At 38.0% G+C, this 21,719-nt stretch overlaps 1 long non-coding RNA gene across 3 annotated transcripts in view; it reads left to right on the top strand.

Moving 5' to 3' along the window:
• LOC132766431 (uncharacterized) overlaps positions 1 to 21,719 on the top strand; it is a 59,863-nt gene that overhangs the window by 17,249 nt on the left and 20,895 nt on the right. For 2 of the 3 annotated variants that reach the window (XR_010909323.1, XR_010909325.1), the window contains 3 exons: positions 7,893 to 8,012; positions 9,013 to 9,149; positions 10,348 to 10,965. This is a non-coding gene — a long non-coding RNA (uncharacterized lncRNA). Of the gene's footprint in view, positions 1 to 7,892; positions 8,013 to 9,012; positions 9,150 to 10,347; positions 10,966 to 21,719 lie in introns of those variants that run through there. The other variant, XR_010909324.1, reaches the window with a different exon arrangement.

Genomic DNA, 21,719 nt, shown 5'->3' with positions numbered 1-21,719 from the left:
CTTCCCATATGGCAGGCTGGCACTCCCCAATGTTCCAGCAATTGCTACTATAGTTGTGCCATATTATGATCACATTTATCTCATTTCCTGGAAAGTCTCTTTGGAGTGAGTGACTGATCCATGGGTCAGTACTGATACATGGACTATACTTTGAATCAGACTGATCTACACAAATGTAAATTCTGATAATTCCAGTGGCATTTACTCTCAGATCAGTGAGTTTAGGATTGCAGCCTGAATTCATACAAGAATGGCAGGATAGCAAATCTTGGATAGTTGAGTTACGCCTCTAATGGCATTTCAGTAGCAATTTAAATGGAAATTTTGAAGTGCTTGTTGTGATGTGGTTTATTTTTTTTAGTACAGCAAAGAATAATTTTATTTCAAAGTTAAGAAATCAGTTTTGTCAAGAGCACATTTTTTGTCAAGCTGCTGGTTATAAATGGCCACATCAACTGATGATGTGATACTTTGCACTAGTCCAGGGAAAGCACACAAATATATATTCTTCCTAGGAAAATCTCCCCTCCTACTATTGCTGTGTGGATCACTTTCTCTCAATCCTACCAGCAACAAAGGCGAGGTTGTTGAGAATATGGGAGAGACCCTTCTCAGTAGTAGCTTTCAAACTGTGGAGCTCCCTTCTATGGAAGGCTAGGTTGTCCTCCTCTGTGGTCTTTTTTCACTGGCAGCCAAAGACCTTCTTATTTTAATAGTCCTTCAGTCTTTAAGTGGATGTGGCAGGAGGGTCATTTAATGTGATACGCTATACCTCAATCTTATATTTCATACGCATTTTAAACTGCTTTAAGTATTTTAATGGGTTATTTAAAGGTATTTAAATTTTGTACCACATATTGCTTTAATTGTACAGTATGCATCCACGGGGAATATGTTCTTAGACTTTGCATGGATATGTGAAACTACAGAAAATAGTGAAACCTATTGAAATGGACTTCTGTCCCAAGAATACAGGTAGTCCCCGAGTTACAAACATTGTACTTACAAACAACTCATAGTTAAAAACAGAGGTTAGACAAGAGGAAGTGAGAGAAATCTACCCCATAGGAAGGGAAATTCACTCCTGGAAGTGTTATCCAGGGGAAAAAGGGTCTTCTCACAGGAAGTGAGGGGTCTTCTCATAGGAGGTGAGGTGAAATCTTCTGAACAGGGGCACAGACAGCAAAACAAACACAACAGGGGTGTTAATCTTTCCCTTTGCTATTGAAAGCAAAAACGTACCTGTCCTGACTTACAAACAAATTAAACTTAAAAACTAACCTACAGAACCTATTTTGCTTATAACATGGGGATTCCCTGTATCAAACAGTTGTGCTGGAGGGCCAAGAAAATACCTAGAGAGGACAAATTATTTAGAGGCAATTGTAGACTTCTAGCCCTTCATGTTTGCCCATCCTGACCTAAAGGAAAAGACAAATAGAAAGGTGCCATGGAAACAATGGAAGATGCTGCTATAGAAGACACAAGCAAGACCATACCACAATTTCCCTTCAATATATCAGTTATTATGAATGTTTTAATCTGATTGGATGGTAACTTTACCCAATGTTCACTAAGAAACTAAAAAAAAAAAAAACCCTGATTTCAGCCTTGGATTGTGAGGAAGAGATGAATTTCCTTTTTCTTTCCACTTCAAAGTCAGATCAAAAGTGGTTTTAAATTTCGGGATGACGCATAGTTTAAAATGAAGAGACTTGATGATGAACAAAAGGGGGAAAATGGCCTTAATATAAATATTTGTTCTGAGGTTTGAAGTTTATAATAAGAAAAGCTAATTAAATAGAAGATGGCATTTTTTTCACTCAAGAAAGCCATTTTTGAATGTCCAGAAAATAATTACTCTCTTTCAAAGTTAAGAACATTGTAGAGGATTTTTCAGAGACCAGCCATTATTTTACCCTGCAATATAAGACAGCAGCTCACTCTTCGATCAGCAGATAATGGATCCTGATAATTATCATTTCTAGCAGAAATAACTGGGCAAACATTTAACATAAAAAGTCAATGTGTAAAAGATGTGACAAAATATGAATATATGTCTAACTTCATTATTTGAGAGGAAAATTGCTTCTGGCTAGATTACCTTCTGCTCATATATTTCTCATCTTTGGACCATTTTTATCTGACCTAAGATGGAAAACTCTGGTATCATTTTGCCTGCAGGAACAGACAAATGGAAACATGTTATATAAATGATATAGTGGAGCGTACATGGTTCAACTGGTGATATTTTCACAATCTATGTAGGTTTTTCATGCCATTTGCAGGCTTCTGGAGTGTAGCTAGATATTCTTCAGTATCTAGTTTGCAGTTGCTTGGGCCACAACTCTGCCAGTGCTCTTAAAGAGGGGCACATGGGCTACTGCCTTCCAACACTTCACAAATAAAAACTAGGACACATGTGGCCAAACAGCATTTGAATGTGGTCAAGATGGCAAAAGCTGTTAATGAGGAAGAATATGCGCAATAGCAGCAGATGCCGCAATTTGCTTGAGTCTTTAGGAAAAACAAGATTAATTCCTTCTTCCTGTTGAGCTAGTTCAGGGCAAAGTATTTTTGTATTTTGAACTCAGCTTGCAGCAGCTGAAATAAACTGAAGAAAAAGAGGGGAGTAGAAGGAAAAACAGGGACATAAAAGGATTTGAAAAAGCGGGATGACAGAGGATTAATGGAGACTGCATCTGCCGAGGCAAGACAGTTGAAGGATATGTTAGCCCTTTCTGTCATAAGATTCACACCATGATGATTGCCATATCTATCATGCTTATAGCTTCCCAGAATGAAAAAAACCAAGTATTTAAAGAGTAATTCATTGATGGTACATAAATGTTTTAGCCTCCAGCCACATCATCATATCCACAGAAATTTATGGCAAGCAAATATATTAGTTATGAACCCACACGATCCCTCCGTTCATCTGGAGAGGCCCTACTCATGATCCCACCTGCATCACAGGCGTGTTTGGTGGGGACGAGGGACAGGGCCTTCTCTGTGGTAGCCCCCCGACTCTGGAACTCTCTCCCCAAGGACATCAGACAAGCCCCAACGTTGGCAGTCTTTAGGAAGAGCTTGAAGACCTGGCTGTTCCAGTGTGCCTTTCCAGAATAGGAAACTCCCAGCATCATGTCCTAAATACACTTTATTAGAGATTTAAGATTGTCTGCACTCGCACCTACCCCTAAAATCCTTACATTTCACCTGTCATGCCCAGCACTTTTAATTTTATTCATTACATTTGGCTCGGCCTTTAGTTTTTAATGTGTCATGATGTTATTGTTTTAATGTTTTACTGTTATTGCTTTAATGTTTATTGGTTTGCTTTATGAGTTTTATTGTTGTATTTGTTATGTTGTTGTTTTATTGTGGGCCTTGGCCTTTGTAAGCTGCACCGAGTCCTTCGGGAGATGTTAGCGGGGTATAAATAAAGTTAATAAATAATAATAATAATAATAATAATAATAATAATAGTTGTTAGGGGCCCACAAGATTCTTCATTGCTTTTGCTTCAACAGACTTACATTGTGACTTTACTGAACAGTTATCCCAATGTTAGTTGCCAGAATTAACTAGCATTTCTTCTTTCTCAGAATTTGGGTTTTCTCACCAGTTTAAATGGTCACTGTTTGATGAACCTCAGTGAAAGCATGCAAAAAAAAAACAAACAAAAACAAAACAAAACAAAGAGAGAGAATTTACAAATCCTAGAAACTATTATCCAGCATAGCCTATGATTCTGCCCAAGGTCTAAAAATAAAAAAATCTCAGAAAGGGACCAATAGATTAGATGGAGGGTAAAACAAACATGCTGAAAAGGAAGAAGTGAGAACTGAGAAATGAAAAAATGGGATCTAAACCCACTCCTAATGGATAAGCAATATGTATCAGAGTCAAAGTCCACAGACGTAACTGCTTTCTTTTGAAATGTCTAGCAGTCCAAAGGATTATGGATGTCTAAATCTATTCAACTGGAGTGATGAATCTTGACTTCCTATCAAAACCTGATAATAAAAATATTCCTCTTGGATTTATTGTGAATGAAAACAGCCTTGGGAACTTGCAGGTTTATGGATGAGTGTTGAGAGAGTTATTTAGAAAAGATGAAGAAAATATACAAAATCTATTCTAGAATGAACTGGTTCCACAGTGTGGTTTTGTCTGTGCCAGCTCTGTTTACTTTGGCTGAGGCAAGTAATGGAAAGGGAGAAAGGCCAAAGCTTAACACTTCATGCAGAATGCCTCACTGCCTACCAGGAGCCATGTTTGCCAAAGAAAAAATAACAGATGTTCAAGCTTGTCAGATGCAGTTATAAGAAGGCCTGCAGCACATAACAGAACTTAACATCTAATTTTTCAAGTGTATAATAATGGGAGATGTTGATGTGCTAATACTGTCAGTTATCCTCGGTTTTTAATGAGCTGTTTCATTGTTTTTATTGTTTTATTGTTTCCTTTCTTTTCTCTAACATATTGGTTTTGTTATATCTGATTTTGATGTAATTTGCATTAAGATTTCCAAAATGAAAAGCAATGTAATAATAAACAAAACATTAATGGAACATAGAGTTTAGACTTGCAGGTTTGTCAGGACAGTTGAACATATTGGGTGTAGCCATAATTGTAAGATCACAGTCACATAAACTGATCTCTTGCTCACCTGCTCAGAGCAAAAGAGAGAGAGAAAAGGGAGAGACTGAGGGCACTTCCAGACAACACTAAATCATGGGTTTTAAACAGGGGCAACAAATCCTGGAACTTCAAAAGATGTCTACATACAGACCTGTTGGTCACAGAATTTCTGCCTCCATTGTCCAGACTTGATGTTTTGTTGCAAGATTTAGAGGCTCTCAAGATGGCCACCATGGGACTTCCGCTGGAAACTTTGGTGTTTTTCTTAAAAAAAAACAAACCCTCAAGATGTGGATATGCAGATATGCGGAGAATCACTGCAGTAAATAATAATAATAATAATAATAATAATAATAATAATAATAATAATACTTTATTTATACCCAGCTACCATCACCCCATGGGACTCGGTGCGGCTTACATGAGGCCGAGCCCAAATACAACAATACAAGCAATAATAACAACAATACAAGCAATTAAAATCAAACATAGACAATAAACATAGACAATAAACAAATCACCAGAAAAGTTCAGTTCTTTTTCTGGGCCAGAGAAAATGTGCCCTCTACATGTTTCATGAAGTTTCTGACACATAAACAAAGTTTTTGCCTTCTACTCAAGTGTCACCTTCTTTTTAGGAACCGACTAGTCAGGAACAAGCATTGAAAGTCCAGGAACAAGCCCAGATAAAAAAATACCATGATTTCCGATTGCATGGACATACAGACATATGTAGATCCGCATATTCGGCTCAAAACCATGATATTCCCACAGCTAGAAATCTCACAGTTTTGGCCTTTTGTAGAGATTGATTCTGCGATCTCAGGGAATGGCATCTGGCCACTCTCCTATTTGCTACAGAAGCTCCTGGGATAAATGTACGATCTGGGTGGCCCCTGAGAGATAGAGGAAGAGAAAAAAGTGTGGGACATAATGGCAGACAGGACAAGCAAATTGTTCATTAATATCCTGCCTTCTTCCCAAGATGGGCTTCATGGCTTTTGTGCCATGGGGTAGCAAATCAGTTGCAGGGCTGTCAAGACTATAAAGGAGCTATCAAAAAGGCTAAAGGTATTGAAGGTTCAGAGTTCAGCACTGGAGATATCTCTTTTAAAACCCAAAGAAGATTTACCACATATCTATTTGTTTTTTATTGTTGTTTTATTGTTTTATCCCACTTCCACCCTCCCCTTCTTGTACATGAAATTTATACAGCAAACTACAGAATTTACATTTGAAATATCAATCTCAGTCTTAATTTTTCTACTCCACATCTTAGCACATCTCAGTTTGGAACCCCTCAGTCAACACTAGAAGGAGAGATAGGGAAAAAAGGTTTATCTGGGTAGGAGAGTAGCAACTAGGTGGGAGGTTAATGGGGGCATTGCCCCTTAAATATAAATTTTGCATCCCAATGGAATGTACCCAATTTTTTAACACAAGAGAGAGAGAGAGAGAGAGAGAGAGAGAGAGAGAGAGAGAAATCAGACACACTAGAACTCTTAGCTTGTTCTGTTCACATTTTGTTGATAACTTTGCCTCACTGTTTTCTTTGGATCCCTAAATTGTAGATATTCAACTGAAGGTTTCAGTTAGTGCAATAATAAAAATATGGGGAATGAAGAGACATTTCATCAGGGAGCAAAATTCTTATTACTTGCCCCAATTTGTCTCACTTTTCCAACGTCTGTCTTCCTTGGAAGATCTAGTGTGGAGCAATGGTTTCAGTGTTGGACTGGGATTCTGGGAGACCGTGGTTCAAATCTCCATTCAGTCATGGAAATTTATTAAGTGACTTTAGCCAAATCACACACTCTCAGTCTTAGAGAATAAATTTTGCCAACAAAACCCCATAATCAGAGCCAGTGTGAAGGCACAGAAAACAATAGTCTGATCTGGGATGACATTTAGTTTATTAGCTCTTATCTGTCCCAACTCAGGGCTGCTGTTCGAAGTATCTAATCTCCTCACCTGGATTAAATACAAATGAGAAGCAGAGTTGAGTGTCAGCAGCATTTCAGCTCACTCCAAATCTCTGCAGGACCTCAACCGATAGTTTTGTGTGGATGCTATGTTGTTAGAGGTAATCCAGAGTATATCCGGGCTCATTTCCTTATCTGCAGTAATCACAGAGCTCTGTTGATACAAGCCTAGATAACATCAATTTACAGCAGCTAATGATTTCCCAGTGGCAAGTTTCCTTCAAAGACTCTTTGACCTATCTGAAATAATCTCCTACTAATGCAATTCTAAAGGACAATAGGAAATGTACAAGAGAAATGCCTCATTAAGAGAAGTGCACTTTCATTCCCAAATACCTTTGGAATGAAGGTTGTACGTCAAGTATTCACAAAATCTATTTATTACTTTACATTTTAAACTAGGGATGAGATACTGAATTTTTCCCTTAGAGGAAAAAGAGATTATTACTAGTCATCAAGGGAAAATATCCTTTTCAAAATAGCTCTGAAAATCCCAAAGCTTATATGTAGACTGCTATAAATAAATGTTGTGTTCCTTCCAATGGGAAAACAATAAGATTTTCATGGCTTTATTCCCAAACCACTTAAAGACAGTATGGTGCTTTGGAGAGTGTGCTTCTCTGATGTATAGAAAGCAAACCAAAGTTAAAATCTCAACTCAGCTGTGAGTGTATATTAGGTTCTCAAAATTACAACGAACCAAAAATGTTGCTCAGAATGAAAGCAGAACATACACATGAACTATTATGTAAACTCCATGAGATCCCTCAAAAATTTAAACATACTGTTGTTATTATAGTTTTGCACAGTGCAAAACACATAATTCTAAAAGAAACCGAGCAGGCAGAAATGCATAAGGAATTTTAAATGCAAGGGTGGGTTGAACATGGATATCAGGTACGTACAAATTCCCAAGTGAATGCTTTCTGTTATCTGCAATAGGCTGCATCTTAAAACAAAGAAAGACAAACAGATAAAAGTCTTCCATTCACTAAGGACTTTATGGCATGATATCACTATCTCATGGCATTTGTGTAATCAGGGATCATGGCAACTTACTGACACAGGGACCCTCATCATCATACCTCTGTAAGCATTGCACAATTGCAATGTTTTGGCAGTGCAGAGGTCTGCACCTCTGGATGAGCAATGTAACTCCACCTTTCTCCTGTGCTCCTTCTCTCCCCCCCCCCCCCCCCAATGTTTTAAAGACTTTGAAATTCCAAGGAAGTAAAAAAATAAAATCATTTTTTTCTTTTGCAGTGAGGGGAGAGTAGAAGAGGAGGAAAAACCTGTCCCTCGATTTACTGGCCTGCTGACACAGAAAAACCCGGAAATGAGAAAATGTCCCTCTGAGTCTGACACAACATCACATTAAACTAGGTAAGCTCGGTGCACAGTTCTAGTAACCCAGTATTCCTAATTTGGGGTGCCAGGTTTCTGAAATGCTTTGACAAAACCCATAGAGCTTAAAATGTCCAGATTCTGGTGTATGAAGGTATATGTAGGGCCCGAAGCAAAATCTTTGTGTGAATATGTAAGAAACTCTTCTTTACTTCTAGGTCCTTTCTGAGCAGCGTAAACACACACTCACTATTCTTGATTCCACAAAAACTGTGTTTTCTCTCCCAGTGTTTTACTTTTTTACTAAAATTATTCTCTGTGTGAACCCTCTTACACTTAAAAAAACCGTTTATATTAAAAAGTCCCTTCAGATCTGAACATGTGACAAAAGTTCATCAAATGCATAAACTCATCTTTATAGTTTATCTTGAAATGAAGCTATCTAATAATACATGTGTGTGTATGTAACATTTTGCTGATATTCTAAACTAAACTGGGCTATTACTGCAGGAACTTTTGAATTTGTCAAGGTTCCTGCAATCATAGCCCAGGTATGTGAATAAGACATGCCCCACTCCCATGAAAACCTAGAATTCTGGATCTAAGACTCACCAAAAAAATTCTATATTTTTTGAGTAAAAAACAAGTAGACATTTGAGGGAGAAACATGCATAAATTGAAATAAAAATGTTTCTGGAAGTGCCAGGTTTTCTCTTATCTCTCCTGAGACCATGCTTGAGTGAATGCCCAGCAATTTCATTAGAAACATTTGCATTTTGATTCTTTTCATCACAGTTTCATGTTTGAAGCTACAATCTTTAGAGTGAGAAAACGGAATAAAATGATGATGCCTGGGGCAATGTTTTATGAAGAAAATTCTTTTAAAGAATGTATGCACATATCCGGACTTGTGTAATCTCCTTGTTTGTGTTGGTCTTGTTTGTGTGAGACTTCATCAAATCAGAGTAGAAATTAAAATTTCAGGAAGCAGGTTGAGAGCAAAATAATGTTTATGTTAATTGTATCTCTATCTTTGCAGGAGATGAACATGGTTTAAGGAGAATGTTGTTGGCTGCAGAGCTCAAAATAGCAACCGACACTTTAAATCCAGCTGTGGGAAATCAAGAAAAGTGTGAAATTATTATTATTATAATTGAACAGAAAATATTGCAAGAGGTCAGTATGAAAATAAGACTGCTTTAAATGCCATTTCAGAATCCACTATAAAGTTCTCAAACTGGTGGTTGCTGAACAAGTAAAATTCTTGTTTTTGGTCTTCCTGCAGATAAAAAAGTGAAAAGTAATATTTACACATTATTGACTGCATTTAACTTTGTATTGTGGTCATTTATATTATTTTATTGCTGCACTGGAATGATGTTTCATTGCTGGTAGTTTGCACAAGAGAGGCCAGTATGACTGCAAATGTTATACATCCTTTGTCAAAAGTGATTGCAAAGATCTTTTTCTCCGTCTCTCCAAATTTTAGAAACCCAGGATCACATAATGCATTGGTTCTTAGCCTTTGGTCCTACATGGCTTATGTTTAGGAATTCTGGGAGTTGAAGACCAAAAAATCTGGAGGACCCACAGTTGAGAAAAACTGTTCTAGAGAATGGTGGACTGATCAAATAAGTGGGTTTTATTATAATAACGGAAAATATATATAGCTGAAAGAAAACGGTTTTTATTGGCTGCTAGCATATGTGCTTGCATTGCCTTGATATCAAAGGGACCTGTCCACCTCCTTTCTCCCAACTTCAGCTCTGAGAAAGTTCACCTCACAATGGCAATGCTCGGGCAAAAGTGGGCAGCCCCTCTTTGTGGGTCTTTCTTTCCTTCCTCCATTTCCCTCATACACCCTCTTCTGCTCTTTTTTCTTTCCCTTTTTCTCTTGCTTTCTTAAATATACCCCCAATCTTCTTTCACTTTTTCTTTCCTTTCTCTTCCTTCCTTTCTCTTCCTGTCTTTTTCTTTCGTCACCCCCTTCCCTCAACCTTTCAATCTTCCCTTCCTTTCTCTTCCTTTCTCATTTTTCCTTCCCTATCCTCATACTTTTCTCCTTTCATTTCTTTCCTTCTTTCCTTCTCTTCTTTATCTTTCTTCCTCCTCTCTTCCTTCTCCCATCCTTTCTTTTACCTTCTTTCTCTTTCTTCTTGTTGTAGTTTGTGAAGAATCTGATGCTTCAGAGGATGAGGTAGGGGATTTTGTGGGGTCTCAGGAGGGGTTTTGGGGGGATAGTAGTGGCATGGAGAGATGTGTTACTGAATCTCCTGGTAGTTTTCAGCATGTTAGAGAAAGCAAAATCTGTTTCCATGAGAATCGGCCAGAGTTTGCTCCTGAGAGGAATGTAAGTGTGAGTTTTTTTCCCTAGGTCAGAGTGGCTGCACCTACAACAAAAGAGTGTGAAAGAGAGACAGACTAGCTTTTCCCAGTGGCTTCAAGATAAGCAGTGAAGAACCAGGTGTACAAGGAGCAATGTTATGGGAGGGAATTGAAACTTTTAAGTGAGCTCCAAGCGGATCGCTCTTTGTGAGAATGTCATTGCATTTCAACTCTTAAATTCTGTGACCTTGCTTCAAGTGTTCAAGTTTCTGGATTTTGGATCTTGTTCATGTTTGCTTGCTTAAATTTCGAGTTTCTGGAATTGAATTCTTGTTCATGTCTTCATTGTTTTTGGTCTGGTTTATACTTTGTTTTGTTCTCAAGTTCTGGATATAACTTTGATCAAGTGTATGGATTTTGCCTTTTTGACTCAAAGTGTAGTTCCAGGTTTTTGGATTCCTGTAGTTTGATTCATGAAACTGATTGTCACCTATACTCCGCAACTTTGGAGTTTCTGGATTTGACTTTTGCATTTTTGATGTCTCTTTTTATTGTGCTTCTTACATATTTTTCTTAATAAACTTTACTTAGTGGTATGTCTCATCCTTGCATGGTGTCTGGGTGAAAACGTGTCCCATGGCTGGGGCGCAACACTTCCCTCCTTCTTCTCATGTCCTCCCACCCTCCTCTTTCATTTTCTTTCTTTCTTTCTTTCTTTCTTTCTTTCTCCCTCCCCTTCCCCTCATTTGATTTTTATATATATAGCTCATAATCATTTATTTCCTGCCTTTCTTTTCCTCAGTACTGGAACTCAAAATAGATTACACATTAAACCAATACAGATTAAAAACATTCAAAATTATATCTCTGAATGTGACTATTTTAAAAATGATGATACACTCTGTAAAACAAAACTATTCAAAGTTCTTGAAAAGGCAATATAAAAATCAGTAAAACACACACTATTAAAACCCATCTTGGTCATTTCCTACAAAGGAAAAGTTCAATTGCAGAAAGACAGAGAGCAAGGAAGGGACCACTCCTAACCTCTCCAAGGAGGAAGTTCCAAAGGCTGGGGCAGTCTTTCCTAGAGATATTTGAGCTCTAACAAGCTCATACAGGGCCCTTCCAAGTTCCCTCCAGTCATCCAAGAGACGATAGAAAGGAAAAAAATGGCAAAACTGAAAAGGTTTGCAGAAGTATTACTCAGATACAACAATGCCTCCCATCCATTCTTTGCAAATGACATTTGATTTGAGAGAAACACGGTGCCCTTCTTCTATCCATTTCGGAGGAGATTGTTGAGAAGGATCTCAGTGGCATAAGTGGGGAAAGAGATGGAGTTTTTCATGAAGTGCAATCCATCCTGAATGCTTTTGCAGAAGAAATTAAATGTCAAGCACATTTTATGACCTTCTGTGAAATAAAGGTGTAACTGGGCACATGCTGGAAGATATGACAAAAGAATTTGGAGAGAAGGCAACATGTTTCCACTTTAAGTAATCAGTTTCAGTCTTAAGTGTATAACCAAAGACTCATCTGGAGTAAGGTGAAAGTACATATACTAGTATGCGTAATAGGAACAATAACTTTTTAAAAGCCTCAACACACCTGTTCCTTGGCAATATTTAAATAGACATGCCTATATTATGTGTGTGTGTGTGCGTGTGTGTTCCTGTACAAATTTCTTTACAGAGAATTTTTATGCCCTGTGAGGGAGCAGCATAGCTGACATTTCTGGAAAATCTTTCATAACCCCAACCAAAATAGTAGACATTGGTCTCATGAGCAGCAAAACTGAAAATATGAAGTGCATATCTTAGTTAATGAGACTTGCCAGATTCCCGTCTGGAGTCTTTTCATAATTGGCTAATGCCATAATTCCATCTGGAGCTTTTTCATAGTCTGCTCATTCAACAGAACTTTAGGATGTGTAGCTTTTCCAGATGTTGTTGGACTACAACTCTCACCAGCGAAACCGACACAGCAAGGCGTAAGGAATAAGGGAAGTTGCAGTCTGTTAGCATCTAAATGTAATTTACTAGTAAGCTAAGGGTTCCAATGACTTGAGCCCTTATTCCCCAGAAGCACCAAAAGATATACACAAACATAAGCACTCTTCCATTTCTGATGCAAATACAGATGTGAATGCACATCTCCATTTACATCTCAATGCTAAAATGAGCCATAGTGAGTTGTTTAATTCAGCTTTTCATAGAAAGAAGAATTTCAGCTGCACCTGGAGGCATAAGTTGCTAAAGGGCCCCTTATACATTGCCCCCCTTCTCCCATCAACAAAACAGGGGGATACTTTGTTAGCTAAAGAGAAGATTAAAAAATTGCACAAAACATATGGATGTACTTGGGTAAATTTAAATGGTAAATATTTTACACTATATGAATCTGCCTAAGGTCTGAGATCTTTTGGGAAGAGTGTCTCTTTGTCCCACCACCTTCACACACACAAGGTGAAACAGAACTACATATAGTTGTATTGAATACACTCTATTTATTAACATCTCCTGGACACTGAGCAACATCTGACTTCAAAGAAATGTAAAAGAAATGTATCTGAATAAGTCTAGGTTTGTCCTGGCTGATGAAGATTTGTTACATTTCCTCTGCACTGAACTGATTATGTTCTTTTCTACTTATTCCATAACATCTACTAGCTACTCCCCTAATATGGGGAGATTGGAAGAAATTATGCAGATCTATGTGTTCTTAGACTGAAAGTCTCAGTAACCCTTGCCAGCATAGCCAATGGAGAGGAATCCTGGGAATTGTAAAGTGACAACAACTGGAGGGATGAATGATTGCCACCTTGGTCTGATGGAAAGTGATGCTGTTGCTAGAACTCCAAGAGCTAATTATCATCTATTGTTCAGTAAAAGGACAACACACTGGATTCCAACTAGTACCAAAAGATAATTTAAGGATCATTGGCATTCCTACATGATATCATGTTAAAATGGATTTTGTCTTGCTTGTTATCTCTATTTGTAGTGAATGGTGACATGTTTTATTGATACTCCAAAATGTATTATTTGGAAAGGTATCACTGATATGACTGGTGGCTGGTCCTGAAACATATCAAATATATATGAAGAGAGCTGCTTTCTCTTACTTATGTAATTTTTATATTGATTTACCCAGTATGCTTTATGGCAAAGCAATGCAAAAACACAGGACATAATATGAATAATTGAAACCCTGACTTGATACAAATGTTGAAAAAGGACCTCCTGGACTGAATCTACACTTACCTGAATAAATCTAGAGTACTGTGCCCTGGAGCTCTCCCAATGCATCGCAGGAGCATCTCTGGAGCCTTTTTTGTGTCCAGATGGCTGGCTGGGTCTGAGAGAGCATTGAGAGTCTTACTGGCACAGTTTCATTGGCCAGAAGTAGCTCTCTCCTAGATCCTTCCCATCAATGTTGCTTCTGATGAGGTCACAACAGGGTCCAACCATGCGACTAACTAAAGTGACATTGTAGGCAAGGCTCTGCCAGAGAGCTGCTTCTAGCTGTTGATACAACTGTGGATCTTTTTGAGGTGTAGATACTGGATCACCCTGAATCCAAAGTGATTCAGCTTTCCACACCTCAAAACTATTGGGGTCACTCCAGAGCTTTCTGGAAACACCAGAGTATACCGCATTTCCCCTTGTTGCAGATTAACAGTGGGAAGCAGCAGTTGTAAAGTGAGTACACTTTATTTGGCCTATGTAGACATGACCCTGGCCAGCTCTGCCATGTCCTATGCTCATCTTTCAACTTCAGTGTTTTATTTTGTGAAAACGCAGCAAATGTGGAGATTGAAGAAATTATTTAAAGTTTTAGATGTTAGAACTCTCCTCTGAGTAGTACTAAGTTGTTGGCTTTGAACAAGCCACTTCTCCCCATCTAGTAGAGCACCGATTCCTTGCCTTTTTAAGGCCACAAACTCCTTTGAGAGTTTTCTGAAAGATATCATTCTTGACATAAATATACACACATACAATTTTGCATTCAGTTCACTTTATTACACTGGAAATGGATTCATTTCACATAAACTAGCCTGGAATGAAAACAACTGAAATGAATGTTTGAAAAAAGTACCTCAGATATATTTTTACCTTAAACATCATGGTGAGAGGAAAAATTCAAAGTAATAGGTAGGAAAGAATAAAACAAGATAGATTTTGGCCCAATTATAGGTTATCCATAGACTTCAGGTTCAGAACCCTGTAGTGTAACAGCAGTTTCCCTTTTGAAAAGTTTCTACTAGAGCTTAAAGGCAACATTTTCCTATACTGACTGTCCTGAATATCTGGTATTCGGTAGAGGGAAGAGGACATTACTTATTCTGTGTAGGATGGAGTGTAATAGTTATTATTGTGGTTAATAATAATAATAATAGCTTTATTATTGTATCCTGCCTCCATCTCCCCGAAGTGACTTGGGGCAGCTTACACACGGCACAAGGTGCCAAAAAATTTAAAATAATCCAGAACATAAAATAAAACACAATATAAATACAACTGAGTAAACAAATAGCCATAAAAACAAACTTAAGACTCAAATTAAAACAGTGACTTCAAGGTGTTTCTGACTTATGACAAGCCTAAGTTGACCTTATTACTGAAATTTCTAGGCTTGAATGTGCTTGCCCAGGGCCATACAGTGGATTTTCATGGCGGAGCAGAAATTCAAACCCTGGTCTCTCCAAACCATGGTCTCCTCAAACCACACTGGCTTAAAAATAATACTAAAAATAGTAACATCTTAAGCATGCTTCACCCTTTTATCAAATAATATCAGGGATGAATTGACCTGCATGCCATGTGTCTTGTATTGGCCTGCCCTCATCTTTTTCTCTTCTATACTGGGGTGGCAGTGGAGAAGGGGGATTCCTTTGTTCCTATCCCTGCCCAAAGTTCAATCAGTATGGTTAGTCTCCCCACTTCTTCCCCTGGTTATGTTCTAGGCAGGATTTTTTTTTCAATGCCTACATCTTGTGCATCTTGATGAACAGTGAATAAGTACTCAGTTGACCTTGGTCTGCTTCTAGTGAAAAATGTAGAGCAACTGCCCAGGGTCAATTATGTAGCAGCTTTGTGCTTAACAAGAAGCAAATATCCTGAGCTCAGCCATGAACTGCTGTGTATTTAGTCTGTAGACAGCTGTAATGTGCTGACTCTTAAGATTTCCAAAAGCACCGACCTTGTGGAGAGCAGCTGATTTTATTTCCCCTTTCTTCATATATAAATGTTAAAACATAGCAGGCTTTACAACACAAAAGAACACCTTCTTTCTCACTCTTCTAATGTGTATTTCTTTGTCAACCCTTTAGAATTTAGAAAAGATGACCCAATGATTCTTCAAAGAACATCCCACATTGAAAACCACTCCTTGATCGTCTCTGTGTGCCCAAAACATTCCTGCAGAGTTTTAAACTCCTGGAAGCAATGGATTCATAATGAAAACTCAGCTTCACCTAGTGATGGTGGCACATAATAATATGAAGGTTGCTGAAAATGCCTCGCTAATGAATATTAGGATGCCACAAATGATAAGGGCACCTTTTAAAGTCTCCGTGCAGCAATAGATTTATATTGCTAATTATAATGAAAGGTGCACAGGGATCTGTGGACATTGCTTCTTTCACCCCCAGAAATCAGCACTGTCTCCTTATTAATTAAATTGAATATAGAACAATATCAATCTCCCAGTTTTTATTCTGCTCATTTCATACATACTAATGAGGACAAGCGTCTGAAGCTTGTGGTACTAGGGATCATTTATTCAGTGGTAGTGGGAAAAATAATGCCGAGATTCAGCCCCCCTTCTGACTTTGCACACAGTTCTGCTAGATTTATATTGGTCTGCTAATAAGTAACTGAATACATTAAACAACAGGCTTGTCATTGGAAGGTTTACAAGTGATGCCTTGTTTTACTTCCTTGAGTGGTCTTGGGTAAGGGGATTAGGGGGGACTGGTCTCTTATGTAAGCCTTGTCCCTTTGTGTTTCACCCACTGGTTCAAAAATAGCCTCTCCAAATAGAAACTAGGGCAAAGTTTCTTGTCAATCATTAAAAAGTCCTCAGTCAATACAAACGGGCAGATGCACAATTCAATGTCACTCCTTTGCAAACTGAAAGCATAACACACTATACACTTAGTAGTTTACAACAATGTGCTATGCAGTCTGCATATTAAGTGCAAGGTAGAGAGAGAAGATAGGATCATCTGTGGTCTCCATTCCTTCCTACCAAATCTCTTTTAGAAACAAATACAACAAACATAGTGGAATTGGGACTATATTGTACTTAACCTTATTTATCTGTCTGTATTTTGTGCTAACTGCCAGAAAGAAGACCTTGATCAGGCACAGACTAGAAAAATATGAACACATTTAAAGGACAATGCATTTCAGTGAGATCATTGAGCATGTGTTCAGCTGTCTCCCATTGAAATCAGAATTAAAAGTGCTTGTATTTGACTGGGTTGTGCCATCCCTCTTGTTCTTTGGAACATAGACGGAAGGAATATCTTACATCATCTAGTACTATCACGAGTGCATGGACTAGTTTAGTGCATACTCACCCTGTACAATGAAATCAATGTATTTGCTATTTAACTGAAAAATTGTTTCTGTTAACAAAATAAAGCACACTAACACAGGGTTTCAACATTTCTTTTCATGAAGAGAGCTGTGCTCACAGAAATAATTCTTCAATTTTTGAATAAAAAGTTTTAATTAAAGATAGTACATCCATAATGACTGTCTTTTGACATATTTATTTAACTTATTTAAGATATGTTTCTGTCATTTCTCAGTCTACAAGGGCTCCCAAGGCGATGAACAAACAAAAATAACCAAAATAGTATAAAGAGAGAAACATCTTAAAAATACTCTTTGAAACTTTTAAAACTGCACTGTTTTTAGATTGTTTTTTTAAAAAAACAGTTGAAATGCAACAATTTCAAGCACTGAAGATTATGGGACATAAACTGTGGCTTATTGTGAAGGGAATGAGCCTAGGCAACCATCACTGCCTCCTTTTTCACTGTGGAGATAGAGAGATCAGAATATTTCATTTACATTTTAATAAACCACACTGTAGTATCACAACGTGGTTTATCAAACATCAAACTATGATTATTCGTGATTGTGGTTTGCTGAGAAAGGTCAGCATCAATATGTCATTTGAGATTATCTTGTTTCAAATACACTAAGTTAAGATTAACCACATTTAAGAAAAAATGGAAGGAATACATCTGAATTCTGCCTTGTAACCACACAAGAGGAAAAGAGGGGAGCATACAAAACCAAGACTTACATGTGTTCACTGCTCTCATGATAAACCAAATGCCACTCAAATGCAGCCAGTTTGTACTGAGAAAAGTGTGAACACTTTCAGTAAATATACAGTCGGCCCTCCATATTCATGGATTCCGCATCCATGGAATCAGTTATCTGCAACTTGTTAATAGCCCCTCCCCCATTTTATATAAGATACCCCATTTTACTATGCTATTGTATATAATGGGACTTGAGCATCCATGGCTTTAGTATCCATGGGGGGGTAGATCCAAGCCTTAATGGATACCAAGAATCCACTAAATATTAATACAGACAGTACTATATTATAATTGTGATAACCCAGAGATATTCTAGGATATGAAGAGGATGTTATTATAAAAAAACAGCACCAGACTTTTATATTGCATCTGAAATGCTTCACAATAAATGGTTTGAAATTCAACCTTTTGTTTTGGAGTATTTTGCTCTAGGTTTCTTCTTGTTCTGCAGACAATTTTGCTTATTACATTGTGTTGCTGATTTGATTTCAGCCATAAGTATTTCTGCTGACAGAAGGGCACATATTATTCATGTCCATATTGGAGCTTATAAAAGACACAGTTGCAGAATGATTGTCCAAGGCATCCTTTCCAAAGTGCCTTGGCTACCACTTGAATTCCCCATATTAGTGAAATGTGTGGTTCCAGAGCTGGCAGCCTCCTTTTCCGATGCTCCTGTTTCTTCTCACTGCCATGAAGCTGCAGTAATTTTAATCTTGCTGCTTCTGGCTTTGCCAGTGGCAGAACTCCTGCAGTGCTAAGTGGAATCTGGACAAAAAAGTAATTTTTCAAAACTCAGAATGGAAACATAGTGCATTCACACTGTGGTTTAATAAATCAAGAAGTTCTCGCTTAATTTCTGCATAAACATAGCCTATAGTTTGATGCAGTACTTGGATTGACACACTGTGGTTTCAGTTTTTGAGATCACTGTACTTTAAAAACAGGAATGAATATGAAGGGAAGAAAAACTATTCTCTTTTTTTTTTATTTATTCTTTATTGGCATTTTCAATTACATACATATGGGGTAGATAGCACAAGGGGGCCTTGGGATGATGGGTCAAGGTAGGGGAAGAGCGGGGAGGGGTGGGGAGAGAGGGTCACTGGGAGAAGGGGGTGAAAAGGTAGCAAGGGAGGTGGGTCAGAGGGAGAGGGAGTGTGAGATACTAAAAAAAGCTTGACTTCCAAAATAGTCGGCGGATGATATTCTAGAGTTAGTAGTTTCTATTCTTCTTCCTATGTTGTTTTTCTTCCCATTACCCTGAGAGCTCGTAGCCTTGTAAGATGTTCTTCTTTTCCTTTAGATATAACCTCATTGGTTCCCAATCCGTCCTTCTTTTCTTGTTTTTGTCGTGTACTAAGTTAGCAAGGGAGTCCATCTCCATCAGGTCCCTGATTTTTAGCAGCCAGTCTTCTACCGAGGGTGTCTCTTTTTGTTTCCACTTTCTCGCTAGCACTGTTCTTGCTGCTGCTGTTAAGTGGTAGAGAATTTTGTCTTTATTAAGGTCTAGGTCAAAATCTATTAGGTGAAGTAAATAATATTCGGGCTTTAAATCAAATTTTGTCTGGATTATTAGTTGGCTCTGTTTGTGAATCTCTGCCCAGAATTTCTTTACCTTCTTGCAACGCCACCAGGTGTGTAGGTATATGCCTAGTTGGGAGCCACATTTCCAGCAATTGCTGTTTATTCCTTTGTAATACCTTGATATTTTTTGCGGGGTGAGGTGCCACCTGTAGGCCATTTTGTACCAATTTTCCGTAATATCGGCCGAGCTGGCATATCTAATCTTTTTCCTCCAGATACCCTCCCATTCTTGCAGCAAGATGGAGTGCTCAAAATCTTTGGCCCAGGCAATCATATTTTCTTTGACCAAGTCCTTTTCCGTATCCCATTCTAAGAGCTTGCTGTAAATCATTTTGATGAGTTTTTTCTCCTTTGTCATGACTGAGTCCCAGAAGTTGTCTAGCGATGCGAATTCCGCTTTTTTGTCTTCCTTGAAGGCGTTTGCCACTTGGTGGTAATGAAACCATGAGAGATTCTCATCAATTCTCCTGAGCGATTCTATTGATTTTAGTCTCCACTGGCTATCCTTTTTTTCTATTAGTGTTTTGTAAGTGTGCCATCTACTGCTTGGAAACTCTCTCTTATGGTTGGCTTCTATGGGTGAAAGCCATAAGGGTGTTTTGCTATAGAAATTTCTCTTGTATTTATTCCAAACTTTGAGGAGGGCTGCTCTGACAAAGTGGTTGGTAAAACTTTTTTCGATTTTTGCTTTATCATGCCATAAATAGGCATGCCAGCCTCTCCTCGCATCAAAACCTTCTAAGTTGAGCATTCTTATTTTGGACAAAGAGGCCCATTCTTTCACCCAGGTCAGGGCGCAGGCTTGGTAATACAGTTGTAGGTTTGGCAGATTTAGCCCTCCTCTCTCTTTTGCATCTGTTAGCGATTTGTAGTTGATCCTGGCTTTTTTGCCATTCCACACAAACTTTAGAATGTCCTTCTTCCATTGTGTGAAGCAATGGTTGGTTCTTAAGATCGGAATCATTCTGAATAGGAAGATCATTTTGGGAAGTAGGTTCATTTTTATGATAGCTATTCTCCCGAGTAGACTCAGATTTAGTTGTTTCCAGCTTTCAATCTTTTTGGTGATGTCTTTCCACGTAGTTTCGTAATTATTTTTCACCAGCTGCGCATTGTTTGCCGTAATTTGGATTCCTAAATATCTTATCTTATTGACAATTTCAAATTGTGATATGTTTTGTAATTCTTCCTTTTTTGCGGGGGTCATATTTTTTGTTAACATTTTGGTTTTGGATTTATTAATCTTTAGTCCAGAGACCTTTCCGTAGTGGTCTATTTTATCTATCCATTTTGAGATTGAATGGGTGGGGTTTTCTATGATACAGACAACATCATCTGCGTATGCCTTTACTTTAAATTCATCCTTTCTGATTTTTGTTCCCGTCAGGTTGTTATCTCCTCTTATTTCCTCCAACATGATTTCCAATGTGAAGACAAAGAGCAGGGGGGATAACGGGCAGCCCTGCCTTGTACCCCTTTCAATATTGATACTTGCTGTTTCCTGTCCGTTGATCCTGATTTTTGCTCTCTGCCTTGCATATATTGTTTTGATTGCATTTGTGAAATAAAAGCCCATGTCTTTTTCTCTGATTAGTTGTAACATGAAATCCCAGCTAACCCGATCGAAGGCTTTCTCGGCATCGAGAAACAACAAGCCTAGCTCCTTTTGGGGGTTGCTTGCGTAGTACTCAATTATATCTAGAATTGTCCTTAAGTTTTCACACATATGTCTTGATGGGAGAAACCCCGTTTGGTCTTCATTGATGGTATTGCTTAGGTATTTTTTCATTCTACTTGCCATTACACTAGTGAAAATCTTGTATTCTGTATTCAACAGCGATATCGGCCGGTAGTTTTTTATGTTTTCCGGCTCTGTTGTGTCTTTTTGGATAAGTGTGATGGTTGCTTCCTGCCAAGAGTCCGGCATTTTGGCCTCCAATAGTATGTTGTTAAATATTACTTTTAAATGTGGGGTCAGCTCGTCCTGGAAAATCTTGTAATATTTAGCAGTGAATCCATCAGGACCCGGTGCTTTATTGTTTGGTAGGTCGTTGATTGTTTTCCTGATTTCCGATTCTGTTATTGGTGTATTGAGGATTTCTCTTTGTTCGTCATTTAGTTTTTCTAATTTGCGCTTAGCCAGGTATTCCGCTATATCTTCCGGTCTGATTTTGTCTTTCTGGTAGAGTTCCTCATAAAATTCTTTGAATTGGTTTAGGATCTCTTCTTCCGTGTGATATAATTTCCCGTTTCTTAAGATTTTGGTAACATGTTGCTGTTGTTTTTTCTTCATCAATTTCCTGGCTAGCCATTTGCCCGGTTTGTTGGCGTTGGCAAAATGGTTAACTCTCATATGTTTTAAATTTTTAGCAAGTTTTTCCAGTTGGAGAGAGTTCAGCTGTTTCTTGAGGAGATCCAGTTCCAACTTGATTTTTTTGTTTCTTGGTTTTTTTTTCAATTCCGTTTCTTTACTCTTTATTTTTCCT

This window comes from Anolis sagrei, chromosome 2 (assembly GCF_037176765.1).
Source record: "Anolis sagrei isolate rAnoSag1 chromosome 2, rAnoSag1.mat, whole genome shotgun sequence".
Classification (NCBI taxonomy): domain Eukaryota; kingdom Metazoa; phylum Chordata; class Lepidosauria; order Squamata; family Dactyloidae; genus Anolis; species Anolis sagrei.
The sequence above is the reverse complement of the archived record's forward strand: the minus strand, read 5'-3'. Positions and strand labels throughout refer to the sequence as shown.